The sequence below is a fragment of the Ovis canadensis genome, chromosome 7, assembly GCF_042477335.2.
Source record: "Ovis canadensis isolate MfBH-ARS-UI-01 breed Bighorn chromosome 7, ARS-UI_OviCan_v2, whole genome shotgun sequence".
In the NCBI taxonomy this organism is placed as follows: domain Eukaryota; kingdom Metazoa; phylum Chordata; class Mammalia; order Artiodactyla; family Bovidae; genus Ovis; species Ovis canadensis.
This window is the reverse complement of record NC_091251.1, coordinates 91,355,271-91,369,922: the sequence shown is the minus strand read 5'-3', so window position 1 is coordinate 91,369,922 and position 14,652 is coordinate 91,355,271. Positions and strand designations below refer to the sequence as shown.

General features: G+C 42.3%; 1 protein-coding gene across 1 annotated transcript in view; it reads right to left on the bottom strand.

Moving 5' to 3' along the window:
• EXD2 (exonuclease 3'-5' domain containing 2) overlaps positions 1-14,652 on the bottom strand; it is a 61,196-nt gene that overhangs the window by 37,871 nt on the left and 8,673 nt on the right. The window lies entirely within an intron of this gene.

Genomic DNA, 14,652 nt, shown 5'->3' with positions numbered 1-14,652 from the left:
CACAGGCCTGAGTAAATGTGGACTTTCTGTTGTTTCAGAAGTTCTCAGTAGATCTCCCATAGAAACACACTCAATTACCGAGGTTAAACGAGGGCAATGCAAAAGAGAAGACAGACTAGAAATGAAAAAGAGCAGAACTTAGAGAGCCAAGCTGCTAAGTCGCTTCAGTCGTGTCCGACTCTGTGGGACCCCAGAGATGGCAGCCCTCCAGGCTCCCCCGTCCCTGGGATTCTCCAGGCAAGAACACTGGAGTGAGTTGCCATTTCCTTCTCCAATGCATGAAAGTGAAAAGTGAAAGTGAAGTCGCTCAGTCGTGTCCGACTCCTAGGGACCCCATGGACTGCAGCCCACCAGGCTCCTCCGTCCATGGGATTTTTCCAGGCAAGAGTACTGGAGTCAGGTGCCATTGCCTTCTCTGTGAGAGCGAAGAGGGGGCTGCAATTTGAAATGTTCACAAGGTCAAAACAGGATAACATAAATAAGTGAAGCAAGCCAAGTGCAAGAAAAAATTGACACAGATGTCCTATTAAATATGTAGGCACTGTCTTCCTTTCTATCACAAAATAGTTTCTTCTACATTTTTCATATGTAAAATAAAATTCATTATTTTAGGGCAAGACAAGGAAAACAAAAAGTTTTTTCTGTCCTTTGGCCTCCTCTCTCTTCCCACTGTGCACTATGTATCTGAATTATGCATTAACCTAAACTTCCCCATCGGCAGAAATACCTGCTCAGTCATAAAGAGCAATATTCTCCTAGCATCAATAAGACAACTCCTCAGAGATAACTTTCCTTCTTGATCTCACAAGGGGTCACATGGCACTTGGATCTCAGTAATATAAACGGGCAATAATACAACATCTGATGTACAGCCCTTGGTCCCAAAAATCTTTTATAACTGTGCCTTGACTTCTCAGTGATGGAACAATTCTCAGAGCTTTCTGAGATGTTCTCCCCAGGTTACCATCCTCCAATTTGGCTCAAATAAAATCTTTCATTTCTTCCTTGGATTAACTGATTAACTTTTTTACCGATATTTACAATATGGTTTTTAACCACCTAACTTTTTTTTTTCCTATTTTTGATAGAAAACATAGGTATATACTACTATTTCTGTACTATTTTTAAAACAACAGTTAAAGTGTAACAATAGGGAATGGCTATCCACTCCAGTATTCTTGTCTGGAGAATTCCAAGAATGGAGCCTGGCAGGCTATAGTCCCTGGGGTCGAAAGAGTAGGACACGGCTGAGTGACTAACACTTTCGCTTTCACAAGGGTAACAATAAATGGCAAGGGGCCTTTGGCCTCTAATGGAGGGAAAAGGAGGGAGAGCAACCATCAAGCACCAGCTATTGTGCTCTTCCTCACCTATTCGTGAAGTAGCCCCAGTATGTTCAGATTATCCTAATGACTTAAGAGAAGGTGGATACCTGAATTTTATGTGAAATATTGCCCTTTTCAAGTGTCAGCAACAAATCTAGTTTCTGAAACACTGTGCCAGCGAAATAAAAAAGTTTGAGGTTTCAATAAATTTTAAAAATAATCTAAAATTTAAAACTATTTTGGGTTCTAGGGCTACACGTCTGCAGTCTCTGATCTAAAAATCTATACTGTTCAAAGACACAGCAATTTGCTAGACCCCACCTATACTTTTCAAATAGCCATGAATGGATGTGAGAGTTGGACCATAAAGAAGGCTGCTGTGCTTAGTCGCTCAGTCATGTCCGACTCTTTGCAGACCCATGTACTATAGCCCATGAGGCTCCTCTGTCCATGGGGATTCTCCAAGACAAGAGTACTGGAGTGGGTTGCCCTGCCCTCCTCCAGGGGATCTTCCCAACCCAGGGATCGAACTCAGGTTTCCCGCACTGCAGGCGATTCTTTACCTTCTGAGCCACCAAAGTAGCCCAAAGAAGGCTGAGCACCAAAGAATTGATGTTTTCAAACTGTGGTGCTGGAGAAGATTCTTGAGAGTCCCTTGGACAGCAAGGAGATCAAACCAGTCAATCTCAAAGGAAATCAGCCCTGAACTGGAAGGTTTGATGCTGAAGCTGAAGCTTCAGTTCTTTGGCCACCTGATGCAAAGAGCCAACTCACTGGAAAAGACCCTGATGCTGGGATACATTGAGTTTGAGCAAACTCTAGGAGATAGTGAAGGACAGGGAAGCCTGGAGTGCTGCAGTCCATGGGGCCGCAGAGTCGAAGAGGACTTAGCAACTGAACAACAATACTGCTCTGTGACTCTTGGTTTCCATTCACTGTGTACTTTATTTTGTTTCAGCCACACCACATGGCTTTTGGGATCTCAGCTCCGGACCAGAGATTGAACCCGGGCCACCAAAGAAAGCCCAGGATCCTAACCGAAAAGCCACCAAGGAACTCCCAATGTGTACTGTTTTTATCAATTTTTAAAAGTTTCAACTGTTGCAGGAAGGGGGACCCCTTCCAGGGTCAGAAACTGGGCTCTTGTCTAACACTCGGAAATGAATTGTCCGAGGAGACACATGTGCTGACAAAGCAAGAGATTTTATTGGGAAAAGGCACCCGGGTGGAGAGCAATAGGGTGAGAGAACCCAGGAGAACTGCTCCACCTCGTGGCTCACAATGTCGGGTTTTCTGGTGACGGGATTAGTTTCTGGGTGGTCTTTGGCCAATCATTCTAATTCAGAGTCTTTCCTGGTGGTGCACGCATCACTCAGCCAAGATGGATGCTAGCAAGAGGGATTCTGGGAAGTGGACGGACACACGGTGTCTCCTTTCAACCTTTCCCGAACTCTTCCAGTTGGTAGTGGCTTATTAGTTCCGTATTCCTTATCGGGATTTCCTGTCATAAAACAACTCATGCAAATGGTTACTATGGTGCCTGGCCAGGGTGGGCGGTTTCAATCAATGTGCTTCCCCTAACACAACAACAAATTTTTAAAAAATACTTTAATATTTACAACAACTGATCCTTATGCCCATAGATATTTAGCACTGGAGAAAAAATGGAATCACAGTTATTACAGTACTAATGAAAACAATAAAATGGCTATGCTGCTCTTAAAATACTTTTTTGCAGAAACTATGCTTCAGTATTCACGTGTATGTTCTCCAGTACTTTTCCTGAAGAAGAAATTGAGACTTAATGAGATTAAAGAAACTTGCATAGCGAGATTTCTAGTTAAAATACTCTGAGAAGATTAAAAAAAAAAAAAAAAAACCTTCCCTTTCCCACTCTAAACAATACAAATTTTGGAGAAAATTTAAAGAGATAACAAAAGTTTAATACACAGTTAAACTTAAAAAGAAGACAGGTGTCAGAAATGGAAGAAAGGAACCTGCAGTGGGTAGGAAGTAAAGTTGGGCAGAGACCAGAACACACAGCAGCCCCAGTGCGGGGGTATATCGCCAGCCCAGGGACAGAAGTCTAGGCCACAGGCCCAGAGCACAGCAGAGATGCAGGAAAGTGTTGCCTTGTTCAATAAAAGAGCCTCTAAGTGTTCACCCACCATGGCCCGGGTAAGTCACCCACCCCAGGGTGAGAATATGAACAGTTACTTGGAGATCGACCAGGATGGTAGAATAGAAAGACCCTGAGTTCACCTCCCCTCACAAGCACACCAAAACCACACCTATCTACAGAACAACCATCTACGAAAAAAAACCAAAACCTCCTGAAAAGATCGTCTACAGCTAAAAGACACAAAGAAGGAACCACAAGATGGGCAGGAGGGGCTGAGTCATGATATAAAGTCCGTACTCGCAGGTGGGCGACACACAAACTGGAGAATAATTACACTGCAGAGGTTCTCCCACAGGAGTGAGAGTTCTGAATCCCACACTGGGTTCCCCATCCCGGAGATCCTGCACCAGGAAGACTAGCCCCCAGACCATTTGGCTTTGAATGCCAGCAGGGCTTAATTTCGGGAGCCCCAAAGGATTATGGGAAACACAGACTCCACTCTTGAATGACACACACAAGATCTTACAAGCACTGAGGCTCAGGCCAAAAGCTATAATTTGATAGGAGACTGGGTCAGATCTACCTGCTGGCTTTGGAGAGGTTGGGGGTGGCTGCAGCTGGCGACAGTTACATTTGGGAGCTCAATCAGTCATATAAGCCCCTGCAGATCTTTGTTCCTCCCTCTAGCTCATTAGCGCCTGTGGCCCTACCCAATAGCTAGTAGGCACCAATGTTGGGATGCCTCAGGCCAAACAACTAACTGGGTGGTGACACAGCCCCACCCATAAGCTGTCAGGCTGCCTAAAGACTTCCTGAGCCCACAGCCCCCTCCAGACACTAAGAGGCAACTAAGAATTTGCATATGTGCTCAGTGGCTTCAGTCATGTCTGATTCTGTGACTCTATGGACTGTAACTCAACTGGCTCCTCTGTCCATGGAATTCTCCACACAAGAATACTGGAGTGGGTTGCCACGGCCTCCTCCAGGGTATCTTCCCACCCCAGGAATCAAACCTGCATCTCTTAAGTCTCCTGCACTGCCAGGCGTTCTTCACCACTAGTACCACTTGGGAAGCCCAAGAGTTTGCATGCCCCAACTAAAGGTCAAGCATGCCACCACAACGAAGAAGACTGAAGACCCCACGTGCCATAACTAAGATCTGGCACAGCCAATATATATATATATATATATATATATATATATTTAAAAATTAATTTTAAAAATATCTTTTAAAAATCTTCATTCCCTGAAAAGGGTGGGGGTGGGGGTGGGGTGCTTCCCTGGTGGTCCACTGGTTAAGAGTCTGCCTACCAATGCAGGAGACACTGGTTCAATCCTTGCTCCAGGAAGATTCTACATGCTACAGGGCAACTAAGCTGGCGTGCCACAGCTACTGAGCCTGCGTGCCTAGAGCCCATGGTCTGCAATAAGAGGCCACTGGAATGAGAAGCCCAGGTACCACAATGAAGAGTAGCCCCTGCTCACCACAATCAGAGAAAGCCTCAGCAACGAAGACCCAGTAGAGCCAAAAATAAATAGGTAAAAATAAATAAATCTGGAAAAAAAAAGAACTACCATATGACCCAGCAATTCCACTCCTGAGTGTATACTCCCAAAAAACTAAAACACTAATCTGAAAAGATACATGTATCCCAATGGTCAGTGAAGCCATATTTATAATAGCCAAGACACGGAAGCAACCTAAATGTCCATCACAAGATGAATGGATAAAGATGGGGTATATATACACAATGGAGTATTATTTGGCCATAAGGAAGAATAAAATAATGCCACTTGCAACAACATGAATGGACCTGGAGATTACCATACTAAGTAAAGTCAGACAGAGAAAGACAAACATCATATGATATCACTTAAATGTGAAATCTAAAAAAATGAAACAAGTGAACTTATTGGCAAAACAGAAACAGACCCACAAAGAAAACAAACATGATTACCAAAGAGGAGGGGGAGCAGGGATAAAACAGGAGTTTGGGATTAATATACACACATTGTTGCTGCTGCTGCTGCTGCTTCAATCATGTCTGACTCTGTGCGACTCCATAGACAGCAGCCCACTAGGCTCCTCCGTCTCTGGGATTCTCCAGGCACTAGAGTGGGTTGCCATTTCCTTCTCCAATGCATGAAAGTAAAAAGCGAAAGTGAAGTCGCTCAGTCTTGCCCGACTCTTAGCGACCCCATGGACTGCAGCCTACCAGGCTCCTCCGTCCATGGAATTTTCCAGGCAAGAGTACTAGAGTGGGGTGCCATTGCCTTCTCCGATACACACATTACTATACATAAAATAGATAACTAATAAGGATCTACTGTATAGCATAGTACATAAAATATACTAAGTATTTTCTCATAATCTATAAGGGAAAAGCTGTATATACCTGAATATAAGTATAAAACTTTTGAAAACTGTAAAGTACTATAGAATATAAAGAATCTTTCCCTGGTGGTGCAGAGGTTAAAGTGTCTGCCTGCAATGTGGGTGACCTGGGTTTGATCCCTGGGTCGGGAAGATCCCCTGGAGAAGGAAATGGCAACCCACTCCAGTATTCTTGCCTGGAGAATCCCATGGATGGAGGAGCTTGGTGGGCTACAGTCCACGGGTTGCAAAGAGTCGGACAGGACTTCACTTTCACTTTCACTTTTCATTCAATTTAAGAAAAGAGAATATGAACAGAGTTCCCCCTAAGAGGACAACGCCTCAAATCTGCACTCTGGACTGATAACAGGGGCTGAGTTCACGTTATATTTACAAAAGGAAACTCTTAGCCAAGAAACTAAAACTAAAGATGAGTTCATTACAAAAAGACACAGCTGATCATAAAACTGTTTCCATCATGCAAGAAACATGCAGGATTGCCATGGAAGATCAGTCCCTACAAGAGTGTTCACAAATGAGAGAAAACAACACAAAACCCCAAGCCCTAAAACCAATAAAAATAGCTCACAGAACCAGCAAAAAAATAAATAAAAAGAAAATCATATCTGAGATCTGAAAGAGACTTCAAAGTAATAGTCAGGGAAATTCAGGAAAATAAAATCTAAAGCATGAACAGGAGACAACAGAAAGTAGAATTTCTAGATATGAAAAACATTTGTTAAAATTTTTTTAAAAACTCAATACTCAACAAACAGTGGATCAGGCAAAGAGAAAGGAAGAGTTACTGAAGTGAAGATAAATCTGAGGAAGTCACTCAGAATGCATCACAAAGATAAAGAGATAAAAAATATAAGAACAGACACAAAGGATAGATTGAGAAACTCAATATCCACAAAAGGAAGATTTGGAAGATGAAGGAGGTCAGATTTGGTACAGTTCTGAGTCCAAGTTGGATAAATTAAATATATCCACAAAAAGACTTGTATAAGCATATTCATAACAGCTTTATTCATAATAGCCCCAAACTGGAAACAGCCCAAGTAGCGCATCCATACAATGCAATGTTAATCAAGAATAAAAAGGAACTTATTACTAACACATGCAACCGGGATGAATCTCAAATAACCTTAGGCTGAGTGAAAGAAGACAGATATAAAAATAATCTGAACAATATAAAAAAATATATAAAACAATATATAAAAAAATCTGAACAATAGTTGCCTCTGAGAGAGGTGGGTCCAGGGAAGAGACATTTAAGCTGTGCCCTGAATGACAAAAACTGAGCCAGTTATGCTCAATTCCAGGGAAAAGCATTTCAGATATGAAGGAAATTTCTGAAATTGTGGTAAAGTTCCATATGTTGATGGAGGTGTGGGTTACACAAGTGTAGGTGATTTTTTAAACTTAGGGATATTTCTGATTTTTCTCCTGTTGGCTTGACTTATGAAATAATGACTGCTGGTTTATTCACTGTCTATCTTTCCCACCAGAATGTAAACCCCATGAAAATAGGGACCTCACATGCTTCTTCACCTTAACTGGCTTCTTCATTTATATATAACTATCTCCAGCAATTAGCACAGAGCTGATAACAATAAATATTTACTGGATGAATAAAACAATTCAAGGTATTATATGCTAACATTTTAGGATAGATATTTCTAATTCAATTATCAGACTACAAAACTGTTTATCCACATGAAACTAAAAAAAATGTCTTCCCTTATTGAGCTGTGATACTATAAACAAGCAGTATGGTTCAACACTGGGCTAGGAGTGAGAAAAATCAAATCTTGGGTTATAAATGGAATGTCTGTGTCCCTCTGAAATTCAGGAGATATCTCAGACTCCAACTGATGGTATTAGGAAGTAGGGCCTTCAGAAGGTAATTAGGATCAGATGAGGTCATGAGGGTGGAGCCCTAGTGAATAGGATTAGTGCCTGGAAAAAAAGACCTTGTTTCTCTCTGATCTCTGCCACTATGGATATAATAAGAAATTGTTAGCAGCCTGCAGCCCAGAAGACTCAACCATGCTGGCAATCTGATCTTGGACTTCCAGACTCCAAAACTGTTAGAACTGGTATCTCTAAGCCACCCAGTCTGTGGTATTCTATAAATTCAGACTAAGACACATCACTAAGGACTGGCTCTGAGATCCAAAGCTTTCACTGCTTCACCAGTCTGTGGTATTCTATAAATTCAGACTAAGAAACATCACTTAAGGACTGCCTCTGAGATCCAAAGCTTTCAATGCTTCACCATCTTCAGTGACAAAGGATCTGCAATTCTTTTTAAAAAAACTGTATTAAAAATTATATAAAATAATTACATAAAATAACTTATAAAACTGACAACAGTGGTTAACTAAGGCAGTAGGGTAAAAATAGTTTTGATTTTTCAAATTCTGTACAAGTATGTATATATTCATAATTTTGTTCTTGTTGTTGCTTTAGTGGCTAAATCACGTCCGACTCTTTTCTGACTCCAATTAGAAACACGTTTTTTAAAGTACTTTTTAGAGATGGGCTTCCCTGATGGCTCAGACTGTAAAAATATCTGCCTGCAAAGCAGACTTGGGTTCAGTCTCTGAGTTGGGAAGATCCTCTGGAGAAGGGCATGGCAACCCATGCCAGTATTCTTGCCTGGAGAATTCCATGGAGAGAGGGAGACTGTCAGGCTACAGTCCACAGCATCGCAAAGAGCTGGACATGACTGAGTGACTAACACTTCATTTTCACTTTTCAGTTCAGTTCAGTTCAGTTCAGTTGCTCAGTCATGTCTGACTCTTTTCGACTCCATGAATCGCAGCACGCCAGGCCTCCCTGTCCATCACCATCTTCCGGAGTTCACTCAGACTCACGTTCATTGAGTCCGTGATGCCATCCAGCCATTTCATTCTCGGTCGTCCCCTTCTCCTCCTGCTCCCAATCCCTCCCAGTATCAGAGTCTTTTCCAATGAGTCAACTCTTCTCATGAGGTGGCCAAAGTACTGGAGCTTCAGCTTGAGCATCATTCCTTCCAAAGAAATCCCAGGGTTGCTCTCCTTCAGAATGGACTGGCTGGATCTCCTTGCAATCCAAGGGACTCTCAAGAGTCTTCTCCAACACCACAGTTCAAAAATATCAATTCTTCAGCGCTCAGCCTTCTTCACAGTCCAACTCTCACATCCATACATGACCACAGGAAAAACCATAGCCTTGACTAGACGGCCCTTAGTCGGCAAAGTAATGTCTCTGCTTTTTTTTTTTTTTAATTTTTTAATTCTTACATGCGTTCCCAAACATGACGCCCCCTCCCACCTCCCTCCCCACAACATCTCTCTGGGTCATCCCCATGCACCAGCCCCAAGCATGCTGCACCCTACGTCAGACATGGACTGGCGATTCAATTCTTACATGATAGTATACATGTTAGAATTCCCATTCTCCCAAATCATCCCACCCTCTCCCTCTCCCTCTGAGTCCAAAAGTCCGTTATACACATCTGTGTCTTACTATCTAGGTTGGTCATAACTTTTCTTCCAAGGAGTAAGCATCTTTTAATTTCATGGCTGCAGTCACCATCTGCAGTGATTTTGGAACCCAAAAAAACAAAGTCTGACACTTTCCCCATCTATTTCCCATGAAGTGATGGGACCAGATGCCATGATCTTCGTTTTCTGAATGTTGAGCTTTAAGCCAACTTTTTCACTCTCCTCTTTCACTTTCATCAAGAGGCTTTTTAGTTCCTCTTCACTTTCTGCCATAAGGGTGGCGTCGTCTGCATATCTGAGGTTATTGATATTTCTCCCGGCAATCTTGATTCCAGCTTGTGTTTCTTTCAGTCCAGCGTTTCTTATGATGTACTCTGCATATAAGTTAAATAAGCAGGGTGACAATATACAGCCTTGACATACTCCTTTTCCTATGTGGAACCAGTCTGTTGTTCCATCTCCAGTTCTAACTGTTGCTTCCTGACCTGCATACAGATTTCTCAAGAGGCAGGTTAGGTGGTCTGGTATTCCCATCTCTTTCAGAATATTCCAGACTTTATTGTGATCCACACAGTCAAAGGCTTTGGCATAGTCAATAAAGCAGAAATAGATGTTTTTCTGGAACTCTCTTGCTTTTTCCATGATCCAGCGGATGTTTGCAATTTGATCTCTGGTTCCTCTGCCTTTTCTAAAACCAGCTTGAACATCAGGGAGTTCACGGTTCACGTATTGCTGAAGTCTGGCTTGGAGAATTTTGAGCATTACTTTACTAGCGTGTGAGATGAGTGCAATTGTGCAGTAGTTTGAGCATTCTTTGGCATTTCCTTTCTTTGGAATTGGAATGAAAACTGACCTTTTCCAGTCCTGTGGCCACTGCTGAGTTTTCCAAACTTGCTGGCATATTGAGTGCAGCACTTTCACAGCATCATCTTTCAGGATTTGAAACAGCTCAATTGGAATTCACCATCACCTCCACTAGCTTTGTTCGTAGTGATGCTTTCTAAGGCCCACTTGACGTCACATTCCAAGATGTCTGGCTCTAGATTAGTGATCACATCATCATGATTATCTGGGTCGTGAAGATCTTTTTTGTACAGTTCTTCCATGTATTCTTGCCACCTCTTCTTAATATCTTCTGCTTCTGTTAGGTCCATACCATTTCTGTCCTTTATCGAGCCCATCTTTGCACGAAATATTTCCTTGGTATCTCTAATTTTCTTGAAGAGATCTCTAGTCTTTCCCAGTCTGTTGTTTTCCTCTATTTCTTTGCATTGATCGCTGAAGAAGGCTTTCTTATCTCTTCTTGCTATTCTTTCAAACTCTGCATTCAGATGCTTATATCTTTCCTTTTCTCATTTGCTTTCCGCCTCTCTTCTTTTCATAGCTATTTGTAAGGCCTCCCCAGACAGCCATTTTGCTTTTTTGCATTTCTTTTCCATGGGGATGGTCTTGATCCCTGTCTCCTGTACAGTGTCATGAACCTCATTCCATAGTTCATCAGGCACTCTATCTATCAGATCCAGGCCCTTAATTAAATCTATTTCTCACTTCCACTGTATAATCATAAGGGATTTGATTTAGGTCATACCTGAATGGTCTAGCAGTTTTCCCTACTTTCTTCAGTTTGAGTCTGAATTTGGTAATAAGGAGTTCATGATCTGAGTCACAGTCAGCTCCTGGTCTTGTTTTTGTTGACTGTATAGAGCTTCTCCATCTTTGACTGCAAAGAATATAATCAATCTGATTTCGGTGTTGACCATCTGGTGATGTCCATGTGTAGAGTCTTCTCTTGTGTTGTTTGTTATGACCAGTGCATTTTCTTGGCAAAACTCTATTAGTCTTTGCCCTGCTTCGTTCCACATTCCAAGGCCAAATTTGCCTGTTACTCCAGGTGTTTCTTGACTTCCTACTTTTGCATTCCAGTCCCCTATAATGAAAAGGACATCTTTTTTGGGTGTTAGTTCTAAAAGGTCTTGTAGGTCTTCATAGAACCATTCAACTTCAGCTTCTTCAGCGTTACTGGTTGGGGCATAGACTTGGATAACTGTGATATTGAATGGTTTGCCTTGGAGATGAACAGAGATCATTCTGTCATTTTTGAGATTGCATCCAAGTACTGCATTTCGGACTCTTTTGTTGACCATGATGGCTACTCCATTTCTTCTGAGGGATTCCTGCCCGCAGTAGTAGATATAATGGTCATCTGAGTTAAATTCACCCATTCCAGTCCATTTCAGCTCGCTGATTCCCAGAATGTCGACGTTCACCCTTGCCATCTCTTGTTTGACCACTTCCAATTCGCCTTGATTCATGAACCTGACATTCCAGGTTCCTATGCAATATTGCTCTTTACAGCATCGGATCTTGCTTCTATCACCAGTCACATCCACAACTGGGTATTGTTTTTGCTTTGGCTCCATCCCTTCATTCTTTCTGGAGTTCTTTTTCCACTGATCTCCAGTAGCATATTGGGCACCTAATGACCTGGGGAGTTCCTCTTTTGGTATCCTATCATTTTGCCTTTTCATACTGTTCATGGGGTTCTCAAGGCAAGAATACTGAAGTGGCTTGCCATTCCCTTCTCCAGTGGACCACATTCTGTCATTTCACTTTTAGAGACAGCCAAAGTAACTTTCCCAGTTAACACTTAAGACATGATTATATTCCTGAAAGAAATCTCATTTTAGTGAATTAAACAATAAGTTAAAATGTTCAGAAAGTAGCATAAGGTAGAGGATAAAAACATAAGCCCCAGAGTCAAACACACTGGGCCTCTGCCACTTGCCAGCTATATTGTTGTTGTTGTTTTACTCAGTTGTGTCTGACTCTTTTGTGATCCCACGGACTGCCAGACTCCTCTGTACAAGGGATTTTTCAGGCAAGAATACTGAGGCAGGTTGCCGTTTCCTTTTCCAGGAGATCTTTCTGACCCAGGGATTGACCCCTTGCCTCCTGCATTAGCAGGCGGATTCTTTACCACTGAGCCACCGTGGAAGCCCTGGTGGCTACATAAACGGGCAATTTACTGAACTTCTCTAAGTCTCAGTTGCCTTATCAGTAAAATGAGAAGGATAGTACCTACCATGTCAGATTATTGTAAGGCTTTAGTAAGATGACGAAATAGCTTGCCTTAGCATATTGGCTAGCACTTTAGAAGAAGTGAAGTGAAGTCGCTCAGTCGTGCCTGCCTCTTTGTGACCCCATGGACAGTAGCTTGCACCAAGATCCTCCATCCATGGGATTTTCCAGGCAAGAGTACTGGAGTGGGTTGCCATTTCCTTCTCCAGGCTAGCACTTTAGAGTTCAATAAATGTTCAATATGACTACTATGTACTCCTTAAGGAGTACGTCAAGGCTGTATATTGTCACCCTGCTTATTTAACTTATATGCAGAGTACATCATGAGAAATGCTGGGCTGGATGAAACACACGCTGGAATCAAGATTGCCGGGAGAAATATCAATAACCTCAGATATGCAGACGACACCAGCCTTATGGCAGAAAGTGAAGAGGAACTAAAAAGCCTCTTGATGAAAGTGAAAGAGGAGAGCGAAAAAGTTGGCTTAAAGTTCAACATTCAGAAAACGAAGATCATGGCATCTGGTCCCATCACTTCATGGGAAATAGATGGGGAAACAGTGGAAACAGTGTCAGACTTTGTTTTTTTGGGTTCCCAAATCACTGCAGATGGTGACTGCAGCCATGAAATTAAAAGACGCTTACTCCTTGGAAGAAAAGTTATGACCAACCTAGACAGCATATTCAAAAGCAGAGACATTACTTTGCCAACTAAGGTCCGTCTAGTCAAGGCTATGGTTTTTCCTGTGATCATGTATGGATGTGAGAGTTGGACTGTGAAGAAGGCTGAGCACCGAAGAATTGATGCTTTTGAACTGTGGTGTTGGAGAAGACTCTTGGAAGTCCCTTGGACTGCAAGGAGATCCAACCAGTCCATTCTGAAGGAGATCAGCCCTGGGATTTCTTTGGAAGGAATGATGCTCAAGCTGAAGCTCCAGTACTTTGGCCACCTCATGCGAAGAGTTGACTCACTGGAAAAGACTCTGATACTGGGAGGGATTGGGGGCAGGAGGAGAAGGGGACGACCCAGGATGAGATGGCTGGATGGCATCATGAACTCGATGGACGTGAGTCTGAGTGAGCTCCAGGAGATGGTGATAGACAAGGAGGCCTGGCATGCTGCAATTCATGGGGTTGCAAAGAGTCGGACACGACTGAGCAACTGAACTGAACTGAACTGATGAGTACTACTGGGTTCTATAAACCACAGTAGTTTTATTAAAGGGAAACAAAGAACTATAGAGTTAAAATCTAAAAGCCAAATTCACACAGTTGAAGATTTCTTTCCTTCACAATCCTGACAGATCATGACGCGATCTCTACCTGAATACTTCCAGAAACAGAGTTCATTACCTTAAGAGGCAGTTTTTGTTGAAACATACTTGCATTCTGTAAAAGTTCCCTACATGGAAATTTTTCTCTTTGATGTTCAGTCTGGCCTCTGAAAATGACAAAAGTGTTTACTCTTTCCTAAGAGCTTGTGAAATATGTGAAGACAGCTCTTACAACTTCCCTTGGTACCTTCCACTTAATCCAATCAGTCTTCCTGTGACCTAGTTTACAGACCACTCGCCATCATGGCTAGATCCTTCTGAATGGCTCCAAGCTTGCCAATGTATCTCTTAAACTGTGGCACCCACCTGTATTCAGTACTTGAGACATGGTCTAATTGGTGTAGACTACATTGGTACTATTACTTCCCAGGCTCTGGGCCCTATATTTTATTTATGCTGGATGAAATGATAGGTGTTTCAACAGCAGAATCACACTGATGATTCATACAGAGTTTGTGGTAAATAAAGTTCACTGAAATCATACTGAATTCTCAATTTTATATACTTGTATACTTCACACTTAAATCCAAAATTTTACATTTCTTTCTTCTAAATTTCTTCTTGTATGTTTCAACCAAACATTTTATCCTTTGAGATTCATTTGGATTTAAAAATATATATATTTGTTCATTCATTTCTTGCACGAGGGCTCTCTCTAGTTGAGAGCAGGGGGAGAGTGGGGGCTACTCTCTTGTGGAGCACAGGCTCTAGCGCATGGGGGCTTAAGTAGTTGTGGCCCACTGACTTAGCTGCCCAAGAGGGATCTTCCTGGAGCAGGGATCAAACCCATGTCCCCTGCATTGGTAGGTGGATTCTTAACCACTTATCCACCAGGGAAGCCCCTCAACTTGCATCTTGATTGTGCCTTCCCCCACAACTTACAAGTTTGTGCATAGAAAAGTGAATTTTTGTTTTCTGTGAAAAT